The sequence below is a fragment of the Aegilops tauschii genome, chromosome 3 (genome assembly GCF_002575655.3).
Source record: "Aegilops tauschii subsp. strangulata cultivar AL8/78 chromosome 3, Aet v6.0, whole genome shotgun sequence".
Classification (NCBI taxonomy): Eukaryota; Viridiplantae; Streptophyta; class Magnoliopsida; order Poales; family Poaceae; genus Aegilops; species Aegilops tauschii.
Window position 1 is genome coordinate 372,012,761 of NC_053037.3, and position 11,815 is coordinate 372,024,575.

Below are 11,815 nucleotides of genomic sequence, written 5' to 3' on the forward strand. Positions count from 1 at the left end.
GTGGAGTAATAGTAGTAGATGCATAATCGTTTCGGTCTACTTGACACGAACGTCATGCCTATAGTCATGATCATTGCCTTAGATATCATCATAACTATGCACTTTTCTATCAATTGCTCGGCAGTAATTTGTTCACCCACCATAATACATGCTATCATGAGAGAAGCCACTAGTGAAACCTATACCCCCCTGGTCTACTTTACATCATATAAGTTTCCAATCTAAAATTCCAGTTTACTATTTATTTTCCAATCTATACAACAAAAATACCAAAAATATTTATCTTCTTATCTTTATCAGATCACACTTTTGCAAGTGGCCGTGAAGGGATTGACAACACCTTTATCGCGTTGGTTGCAAGGTTCTTGATTGTTTGTGCAGGTACTAGGTGACTTTGTGTGTAGTCTCCTACTGGATTGATACCTTGGTTCTCAAAAACTGAGGGAAATACTTACGCTACATTGTTGCATCACCCTTTCCTCTTCAACGGAAAACCAACGCATGCTCAAGAGGTAGCAAGAAGGATTTCTGGCACCGTTGCCGGGGAGGTCTACGCCAAGTCAAGACATACCAAGTACCCATCACAAACTCTTATCCCTCGCATTACATTATTTGCCATTCGCCTCTCGTTTTCCTCTCCCCCACTTCACAAAGATTTTCCCTTTTCTTCGCCCCTCTTTCATTCGTCCTTCTGTTTGCTTGTGTTGCCATGTGTCTTCTATATGCTTGCATCTTCGCTTGCTAAAAATTTATTTTTATGGATCCTCATCCTCTTGCTAATCTTTTTAAAAGATACAATTATGATGAACCAATTGCTAGTGAGTATTGTGCACTAGATTATCTTTATGAGGTTTCGCTTGAAATTCGTGAATCTGAAAATTGTGATGAAGTGCTGAAAGAAGAAACTTATGAAGTGATTCACGATAGCTCCTTGAATGAAAAGCATGATTGCAATGATATTATTATAAATTCTATTAATGTCAATTGTGTTAATGATATGCAAAACCCTAAGCTTGGGGATGCTAGTTTTGCTATGTCCACTACTTGTTGCAATGATCATGATTGGGGTGATTCTTCTTACAATCTTGAAAATTTATTTAAGCCCCATGATGAATATGAGATTGATAATAACGTTTGCAATAATATTTAAAGTGGGTTTGGAAGAGTGTCAACTTTAGATCCCACATATTTGGAGAATGTTCAATCTTATGAAGTTTTTGATGAAAGTGGGTTTGGAGAGGTCATGACTTTCGTTAATGATATTCCCACTATTTTGGAAGAGTGTCAACTCTGCATGCATGTGGATCGTGTTGAATTTTTTTATGTGATAGCTATTTGTTGAATTTTCTTATGATCCCACATGTAATTCTTATGAGAGAGGAAAATATGGTTGTAGAAATTTTCGTGTAACAACCTCTCGTTATGTTGACATTGCTATTGTTTCTTTCCACTTCCTTGCATATGCTAGTTTTTGCTTGCTTTGATAATTTATTTGCCTATAAGATGCCTATGCATAGGAAGTATGTTAGACTTAGATTTGTTTTTCATATGCTATGTGATGCTCTCTTTGTGCTTCAATTCTTGTCTTTCATGTGAGCATCATCGAAATTATCAATGCCTAGCTAGGGGCGTTAAACGATAGCGCTTGTTGGGAGGCAACCCAATTTTATTTTTTGTTCCTTGCTTTTTGTTCCTGATTAGTAATAAATAATTCATATAGCCTTTGTTTAGATGTGGTTTTATGTTTTAATTAGTGTTTGTGCCAAGTAGAACCTTTGGGAAGACTTGGGTGAAGTCTTTGCGATCTTGCTGTAAAAAACAGAAATTTTGCGCTCACGAGATTAGATGCCATTTTTTACTGGAGAGTGATTTCAGGTTGATTCTTTTTATAGATAATTAATAGACAAATTCCTAAAGTCCAACAATTTATTTCAGAATTTTTGGAGTTACAGAAGTATACGTTTGATACAGATTGCTACAGACTGTTCTGTTTTTGACATATTCTGTTTTTGTGTGTTGTTTGCTTATTTTGATGAACCTATGGCTAGTATCGGGGGGTATGAACCATAGAGAAGTTGTAATACAGTAGGTTTAACACCAATATAAATAAAGAATGAGTTCATTACAGTACCTTAAGGTGGTGATTTGTTTTCTTATACTACCGGAGCTCATGAGATTTTCTGTTTGAGTTTTGTGTTGTGAAGTTTTCAAGTTTTTGGGTAAAGATTTGATGGATTTTGGAACAAGGAGTGGCAAGAGCCTAAGCTTGGGGATTCCCAAGGCACCCCAAGGTAAAATTCAAGGACAACCAAAAGCTTAAGCTTGGGAATGCCCCGGAAGGCATCCCCTCTTTCGTCTTCGTCTATCGGTAACTTTACTTGAGGCCATATTTTTATTCACCACATGGTATGTGTTTTGCTTGGAGCGTCTTGTATGATTTGAGTCTTTTATTTTTAGTTTACCACAATAATCCTTGCTGTACACACCTTTTGGGAGAGACACACATGAATCGGAATTTATTAGAATACTCTACGTGCTTCACTTATATCTTTTGAGCTAGATAATTTTGCTCTAGTGCTTCACTTATACCTTTTTAGAGCACGGTGGTGGTTTTATTTTATTGAAATTATTGATCTCTCATGCTTCACTTATATTATTTTGAGAGACTTTTAGAACAGCATGGTAATTTGCTTTGGCTATAAAATTAGTCCTAATATGATAGACATCCAAGATGGGTATACAAAAACTTTCATATAGAGTGCATTAAATACTATGAGAAGTTTGATACTTGATAGTTGTTTTGAGATATAAAGGTGGTAATGTTAGAGTCATGCTAGTTGGGTAATTCTGGAATTGAGAAATACTTGTGTTGATGATTGCAAGTCCCGTAGCATGGACGTATGGTAAACGTTGTTTTCAAATTTGAAGCATGGGGTGTTCTTTGATTGCTTTCCTTATGAGTGGCGGTCGGGGACGAGCGATGGTCTTTTCCTACCAATCTACCCCTCTAGGAGCATGCGCGTAGTGCTTAGTTTTGATGACTTGTAGATTTTTGCAATAAGTATGTGTGTTCTTTATGACTAATGTTGAGTCCATGGATTATACACACTCTCACCCTTCCATCATTGCTAGCCTCTTCGGTACCGTGCATTGCCCTTTCTCACCTTGAGAGTTGGTGCAAACTTCGCCGGTGCATCCAAACCCCGTGATATGATACGCTCTATCACACATAAGCCTCCTTATATATTCCTCGAAACAGCCACCATACCTACCTATTCTGGCATTTCCATAGCCATTCCGAGATATATTGCCATGCAACTTTCCACCGTTCCGTTTATTATGACACGCTCCATCATTGTCATATTGCTTTGCATGATCATGTAGTTTACATCGTATTTGTGGCAAAGCCACCTTCATAATTCTTTCATACATGTCGCTCTTGATTCATTGCACATCCTGGTATACCGCCGGAGGCATTCACATAGAGTCATATTTTGCTCTAAGTATCGAGTTGTAAATCTTGATTTGTAAGTAAATAAAGGTGTGATGATTTTCATTATTAGAGCATTGTCCCATGTGAGGAAAGGATGATGGAGACTATGATTCCCCCACAAGTCGGGATGAGATTCCGGACGGAAAAAAATCAATAATAAAAAAGACGCGAAAGAATCCCAAATAAAAAAAGAGGCCAAAGAAGCCCAAACAAAAAAAAGAGAGAAAAAGAGAGAAGGGGTAATGTTACTATCCTTTTTCCACACTTGGGCTTCGAAGTAGCACCATGATCTTCATGATAGAGAGACTCTTATTTTGTCACTTTCATATACTAGTGGGAATTTTTCATTATAGAACTTGGCTTGTATATTCTAATGATGGGCTTCCTCAAAATGCCCTAGGTTTTCGTGAGCAAGCAAGTTGGATGCACACCCACTTAGTTTCTTTTGATGAGCTTTCATATATTTATAGCTCTAGTGCATCCGTTGCATGGCAATCCCTACTCCTTGCATTGACATCACTTGATGGGCATCTCCATAGCCCGTTGATTAGCCGCGTCTATGTGAGACTTTCTCCTTTTTTGTCTTCTCACATAGCCTCCATCATCATATGCTATTCCACCCATAGTGCTATGTCCATGGCTCGCACTCATATATTGCGTCAAAGTTGAAAGAGTTTGAAAAGACTAAGTATGAAATAATTTCTTGGCTTGTCATCGGGGTTGTGCATGATGGGAGCATTTTGTGTGACGAAAATGAAGCATGGCCAAACTACATGATTTTGTAGGGATAAGCTTTCTTTGGCTATGTTATTTTGATAAGACATAATTGCTTGGTTAGCATGCTTGAAATATTACTATTTTTATGTCAATATTAAACCTTTGTCTAGAATCTTTTGGATCTAAACATTCATGACACAATAAAGAGAACTACGTTGAAAATTATGTTAGGTAGCATTCCACATCAAAAACTCTGTTTTTATCATTTACCTACTCGAGGACGAGTAGGAATTAAGCTTGGGGATGCTTGATACGTCTCCTACGTATTCCATGCTATTATATTATCTGTTTTGGATGTTTAATGGGCTTTAATATGCTCTTTTATATTATTTTTGGGACTAACCTATTAACCAAGGCCCAGGGCAAATTGTTGTTTTTTGCCTATTTCAGTGTTTCGTAGAAAAGGAATATCAAACGGAATCCAAAGGGAACGAAACCTTCGCGAGGGATCTTTCTTGGAACAAACCCAATCCAGGAGACTTGGAGTGGAAGTCAGAGATGCAACGAGGCGGCTCGAGGCAGGAGGGCGCGCCCAGGGGGGTAGGCATGCCTCCCACCCACGTGGGCCCCTCGTAGCTCCACCGACCTACTTCTTACGCCTATATATACTCTTATACCCTGAAAACATCCAGGGGAGCCACGAAACCACTTTTCCACCGCCGCAACCTTCTGTACCCGTGAGATCCCATCTTGGGGCCTTTTCCGGCGATCTGCCGGAGGGGGGACTCGATCACGGAGGGCTTCTAAATCAAAACCATAGCCTCTCTGATGATGTGTGAGTAGTTTACCACAGACCTTCGGGTCCATAGTTATTAGCTAGATGGCTTCTTCTCTCTCTTTGGTTCTTAATACAAAGTTCTCCTTGATGTTCTTGGAGATCTATCCGATGTAATACTCTTTTGTGGTGTGTTTGACGAGATCCGATGAATTGTCGGTTTATGAACTTGATTCTCTATGAATATTATTTGGTTCTTCTCTGAATTCTTATATGCATGATTTGATATCTTTGCAAGTCTCTTTGAATTATCAGTTTAGTTTGGCCTACTAGATTGATCTTTCTTGAAATGGGAGAAGTGCTTAGCTTTGGGTTCAATCTTGCGGTGCTCGATCCCAGTGATAGAAAGGGAAACGACACGTATTATATTGTTGCCATCGAGGATAAAAATATGGGGTTTATATCATATTGCTTGAGTTTATCCCTCTACATCATGTCATCTTTCCTAATGTGTTACTCCGTTCTTATGAACTTAATACTCTAGATGCATGCTGGATAGGGGTCGATGTGTGGAGTAATAGTAGTAGATGCAGAATCGTTTCGGTCTACTTGACACGGACGTGATGCCTATATTCATGATCATTGCCTTAGATATCATCATAACTATGCACTTTTCTATCAATTGCTTGGCAGTAATTTGTTCGCCCACCGTAATACATGCTATCATGAGAGAAGCCACTAGTGAAACCTATGGCCCCCTGGTCTACTTTACATCATATAAGTTTCCAATCTACAATTCTAGTTTACTATTTTATTTCCAATCTATACAACAAAAATACCAAAAATATTTATCTTATTATCTTTATCAGATCTCACTTTAGCAAGTGGCCGTGAAGGGATTGACAACCCCTTTATCGCGTTGGTTGCAAGGTTCTTGATTGTTTGTGCAGGTACTAGGCGACTTTGCGTGTAGTCTCCTACTGGATTGATACCTTGGTTCTCAAAACCTGAGGGAAATACTTATGCTACTTTGCTGCATCACCCTTTTCTCTCCAAGGGAAAACCAACGCATGCTCAAGAGGTAGCACATACATCTTCGAAATTAGAAATAATGTTGATATCAAGAAAGAGAGGTATAAGGCGACTGTTGTACCTGAAAGTAGTAGTATTTGACAGATGAGTCGCCCACCACTCTCAATTTTGGCGCAGAAATGACATTGATTCTTGTTGGACCTTGTTGATCAACTACAAGTAATCTCTCAAGTGAAGGTGTGTCCTAAATGACAATATCGTGGTCCACCTTTTGTGATCTCTCGTTGCAGCACCAGCAACACACATAAATAGTCCGGAGAGTCCTGGAGGTGATGTGGAAGGTACTCGACCAATTCATCGCCTGAAGACAAAGGAACTCGAGTGTAGTACAGTGCGGAGCAGGCGCTCCATGTCATCCTTTGGGATGCAGACGACGACGAGCTCGAGGTGCTTCAGTCGTGGTAGAAAAAGAGCGCGCGCTTCATTAAGGGGGGAAAATGGCAGTTCATGAACTTGGCGAGGCGCAGCGTGGGCGCGAAGCGGAGCGCAAACGTTGGCAGCGAGCGCATATGCCCATCATTAAAACTGAGCTTCTCGAGTTGATCTATGGTGGGGGATTGGAACCACTCATCAAGCTTGGCTCGGTCCTGGCCATTGGAACAAAACATGCTCGTGATAAGGCCTCTGATCGGGCCATGGTGACTGCCGAGGATCTGGGAGAACGCATCCAAGCTTTTGTGATAGCCACGGGAGAGCTCGTGGGAGTCGAGGAGGTTGACACGGGTGAGGAGCCATAGGGGGCGCCACCGTCGGGAAAGGGCGGCTGTCCTCGCCCCATATTTGATTGGGAGGAGGGATATGATGACTCTCAACATATAATCGGGGAGGTTGCTGATGAAGTCTAGGCCTGCTGGAGTCGCTTGCGGTTCTTTCTAGACCCGCCTCCGCTTGTTGGCAGCCTCGTTCTCCACCTCGTTGGCGGTGACAGAAACCTCTATCTCCATATTCACACTGTGCTCTGGTGCTTCAACAGCCCCGTCGTCGCCACGCCCTCCGATGAGGTGCTTCGGCAGCATCCTCATACACTGACGGCTTTGAGGACTGAGAGCGGCGTCGAGGATGCAGGCGGAGAGAGAGGATTGTGTGTGTGGCGAGGATGGGGGGTGCCGGCTTTGAGGACTGTGTCAGATCTCGGGTTCCGGCAAAACCCTCAAGGTTCGAACACTGGGGTGCGCGCGAAGATCTCCCCCTACCAAATCACGCCCTCAACCTCGCCACGATCTCTTAGGCTAGCTCGACGAACTCGCAACACAAGGGACACAAGATTTATACTGGTTCGGGCCACCGTTGTACTGTAATACCCTACTCCAGTGTGGTGTGGTGGATTGCCTCTCGGGCTGAGGATGAACAGTACAAGAGGAAGAACAGCCTCCGGAGGTGAGGTGTTCTTGTGCTTGGTGGGTGTGAGGATGAACTGAATGAGTTCAGTCTTAGTTCAAGACGAGTTGCCTCCTACTGTAGTGGCTAGCCCTATTTATAAAGGCCCTGGTCCTCTCCCCAAATATTGAGCGGGAAGGGAGCTAACAACGGCCAATTTGAAAGGGGACAGCTAGTACAAGCTATCCTCACAAAAGCAGTCTTCGCCTACAAAAGGCTCTCGTGGTGACGCCGCCTTGGGCTCCATGGTGACCTCCATCTTGCCGTCCTGCTGGCCGTGGTCTCGTTGCACCGATATGGAAACTTTTGCTTGACGCCTCGATACTCTTCGTCTGCGCTTGCCTCCTTAGCACCAAAGAGGAAATAAGGACACTGTGCGCGCTGGCGCCCACCTGGCGCCCGCCTAGTCTCGATCGTCATGGCTCACGTCATTGGAACCTCGCGAGGTTTGTCTTGCCTTGATCTCTCCGCCCCTCGCGAGCCAGCCTGGTGAGGCCGCTCCCGAGGTGGTCTTGTGTCGTCCGCCTCGAGAGGCTTGGCCCCTCGCGAGGGTCTTGAATGCTTGTTGGTGAAGATCGGCCATACGGGCCCGCTCGCAGAACCATGCCGTGGGCCGCAGGCAGGCAAGTCTAGGGACCCCCGTTCCTAGAACGCCGACAGTAGCCCCCGGGCCCAAGGCGCGCTCGGGCTTGGCTTCGAGGCGAAGCCAAAGGGCAAGTGCGGAGCGCCGCGGGCCCCAATAGCATGCGGCCCTGGTAGACGCGTGGCGGTTGATTGGACATGGGCGTCTCCACTTCCCCACTCTGCCTCGGCAACTGCCCGACTGTCAAAAGGCTGGCGTAGACAGCGCTTGCCTTCATTGCTTCCTTTAGCCTTGCTCCAGATGCCCTTTCTTGCTCCCCGCTTCCAAAATCTCCAGATCTGCTCCCAACCTCTTCCGCGTCAGCGACCCATGGCACCTCGGAAGGTCAAGCCTGCCTCGTTGCCGGCTTGGTACGAGCCGGCTCTCGACGCGCCCAATGTTTCGTGGAAGAACCTCGCCGCTGCGCGTGGCTGACGGCGGGGCAAAGCAACGAGAGGGGGAAGACTGAGCTCCGGGCCGGCTCCGACGTGCCGGAGCCCGAGGGAAGCACCTTCTTCCCCTTCTTTACGAGCAGCATCGTCGCAGGGCTGGTTCCCGCCTTCTCTGACTTCTTCTATGAGGTCCTTGGCCACTACGGGCTGCAGGCGCTGCATCTTCATCCCAACTCTACCCTTCTCCTATCAATCTTCGCCTACTACTGCGAGGCGTACCTTGGCGTGATGCCGTTCGTGGCTCTGCTGCGCCACTTCTTCTTCCTCCCCATCAAGGAGGGTCATACCTCTGGGTGCGCCAATTTCATCACAGCCGGCAAGGCCAACTCAATCTCGAAGACTGGGAAGAAAGCCGACGGCTTCAGGAGCAAGTGGGCCATGATGGACGCTAAATGCGTCCATCCACGCTTGACGCTGCCAACGGAGATGCCCCAGTCCGACAAGGGGTGGTCTTGCGCGAAGCTCACTGATGAGCGGGCGACGTTGGTGCTGGAGCAGATGAAGACCGACCTGAAGCCGGGCAACGCGAAGGTGGCAAAGGTGACAGGGGCCATGCTCCTGAGGGAATTCCTGATGCTGCGAGGAGCCCCGCTTCAGGCTCGTACGCGCCCCTTGTGGGAGCTTGGGGATGAAGAGGACAAGCTTCGCCTGAGCCCGAAAGCCTTGTCCAATGGTGAGCTGGCTGTGGTTCTCCACCTCCTGGTCGGGGACGACCAGGAGTACCCGCCGAGCATCTTCACTCCCTTGTTCCGCCGTAAGGACGGGGCGCAGGTCGTGGCCGCCAGGCCGACCTTCAATAGGCGCGGGCTGGTACCGCCGGCACCTACCGGGGCCCCTGTGGCGCCGACGCCGCTGGAGCTGTCTTGTGGTGAGTCCAGCGGGGAGGAAGAGGAGGAGGACTCGGAGGTCACCCCTGAAGGGACGGGGGAGGCGTCCCCCCTGAGCAAAGCTGACATCCTCCGCACCTTCCTGACGACGACGAGGCTGACGCCCGCCAGGTGAAGGGAGAGGCGCCCGCAACCCCAATGAGGGGCCGATCAGTGCTAATCTCCTGGGATGCTGTTTCTGTTCTGGAGCCGCTTCCGGACCACCTACTGCCCCTTCCTCTGCTCCTGGGGCTTGTGCGCCTGTGCCCCGGTCTGGGAGGCTCTTGGGCTTCAAGCTCAGCAAGAGGAAGGTGGACTACACCGCGGTGGACCAGTAAGTATTCGTGCTCCATCTTGTTCTTTATTATGCTGCTGCTTCTTGATGCTTCTCCACTGTGCGATTAGGCCGACGCCTATGACGAAGAAGATGAAGGAGGGGGCAGTTGTGCCGCCCGAGACCAACCCACCTGCTTCGTCGGCGTCTCCCTCCGTGGAGAAGGGCAGCATTGGCGCTCATGCCTCTCCGGCCCAATCGTCCTCGCGAGGTATGGGGGAGAACCCTCGGGAGGAGTCAGCCCCCGTGGCCTCGCTGGCCCCGGAGGCACCGGCGTCCGGCTCGGCTGTTGGAGCCTCCGAGGCTCAGGAGCCCCCAGCCTCCCAGGCTATGGTGACCATACCTTCTCCTCCACCTCCTGCTGCGCCGCTGATCCGAGGTCCTTCTGCCTCCCCTGACGTCTTGGAGCACACCCTTATGGAGATGACCCGACTGCGAGAAGACCTTCAAGGCGCCGACCCCCTCCAGGTGGCCGGGCGTCTGGAGCTGGTTTCTGGCTGGCTCTGTTCCGACGTGTCTGTTCGGGCGGCGCTGAGCCAGGCCGTGGCGACCTCTGAGAAAAAGAAGCAGGCCGCCGCCCAGGCAGCGGCCGCCCGTGAGGCGGTGCTGAAAGACGTCGAGGCCGCCAAGAGTCGCTGCCAGGCACTGGAGGCCGAGCTGAAGACCCTGCGCAACGAACGCGCAGAGGAAGCCCGTGGCCGTGAGGCGGAGGAGGAGAAGATGAAGGCCTGGGAGGACGCCGTCAAGGGTCGCGACGTTGAGCTGGAGCAGTCGGCAAAGGCGCAGGCCATTGAGCATGGCCGACTGGAGGAGCTGGGACGGAAGGTGAAGGCGGAGGAAGCTGATCTTGTCGCGAAGGCGAAGGTTCTGGCTGAGGACCGCGCGGGCTTCGCGCTCCTCGACGGGAGGTCTCGCGTGGCACTGAAGACGCTCTATGAGAAGGGCTTGGAGAAGCCGCTAACCACTGACGAGGACGGCCCCGCCCAACTGCTCCCCTACTTGGTCGAGGCGCTCGAGGAAGTCGCGGACAGCATTGGTCCCATGGCAGAGGAGGAGGCTCGTGTCCTTTCTTCAGCTGCGCTGACGCGTGTCTTCAGCCACCTCCATCTTCGCGACCCTACCGCTCGCCTTGACGAGCTGCTAGAGCCTGTGGCTGATGAACACTGCACAGCCACCGCCGCAGCCATGAAAGGTCAGGTGGAGGCCCTGCTAAAGAAGTTCCGCGCCTTCGACCGGAGGCGCCACCACTCCTGCAGCTCCGGCTGGTGGCCAAGACGAAGGCGACGTCATCAAGGGAGGAGTGCCTCTCGCAGGCGTCGGTGGTGTTCGGGGATGACCTGCGGCTCCTTTCCTGTTTTATTCCTGCAACATGCGTCATGCCTCATGGAGGCGTTAAACTTGCGTTTGGTATTGTAAGAACAATATGTCTTGTAATATTTGCTTGAGATTTTGCGGTTTTCTCCCTATTTGCTTTACGTTCTACGTCGGTAGGGCCCGGCCCCGCGCATACCTCAGCCGCCGTTGGATCGTCCAGAGACCAGGACGGGAACAAGGGGTGAGGGGCTATGTGACCAGTTAGGCTCCTAAGTCGCGATCCTCAGGAGTCCCCCCCTGACGCGCAAACAACTGATAGGGAGGAGACGCGAGGGTAGGTTTAGTGTTCTACGTCGGCAGGGCCCGGCCGCGCGCATACCTCAGCCGCCGCTGGGTCGTCCAGGGACCAGGACGAGACCAAGGAGTGAGGGGCTACGCGACCAGTTAGGCTCCTGAGTCGCGATGCTCAGGAGTCCCCCTTGACGTGCAAACAACCTTCATACCTTTGCCCTCGCCGAGGCTCGGCTCGGGAGGGATGCGCGATGACCAGGTCCGGGAGACCTGGTCGGGTGGCGTACGCTCGGAAAGCTTCGGCGCACCCCTACCTGGCGCGCCAAATGTCGGATCTCGGGTTCCAGCAAAACCCTCAAGGTTCGAACACTGGGGTGCGCGCGAAGATCTCCCCCTACCAAATCACGCCCTCAACCTCGCCACGATCTCTCAGGCTAGCTCGACGAACTCTGAACACAAGGGACACAAGATTTATACTGGTT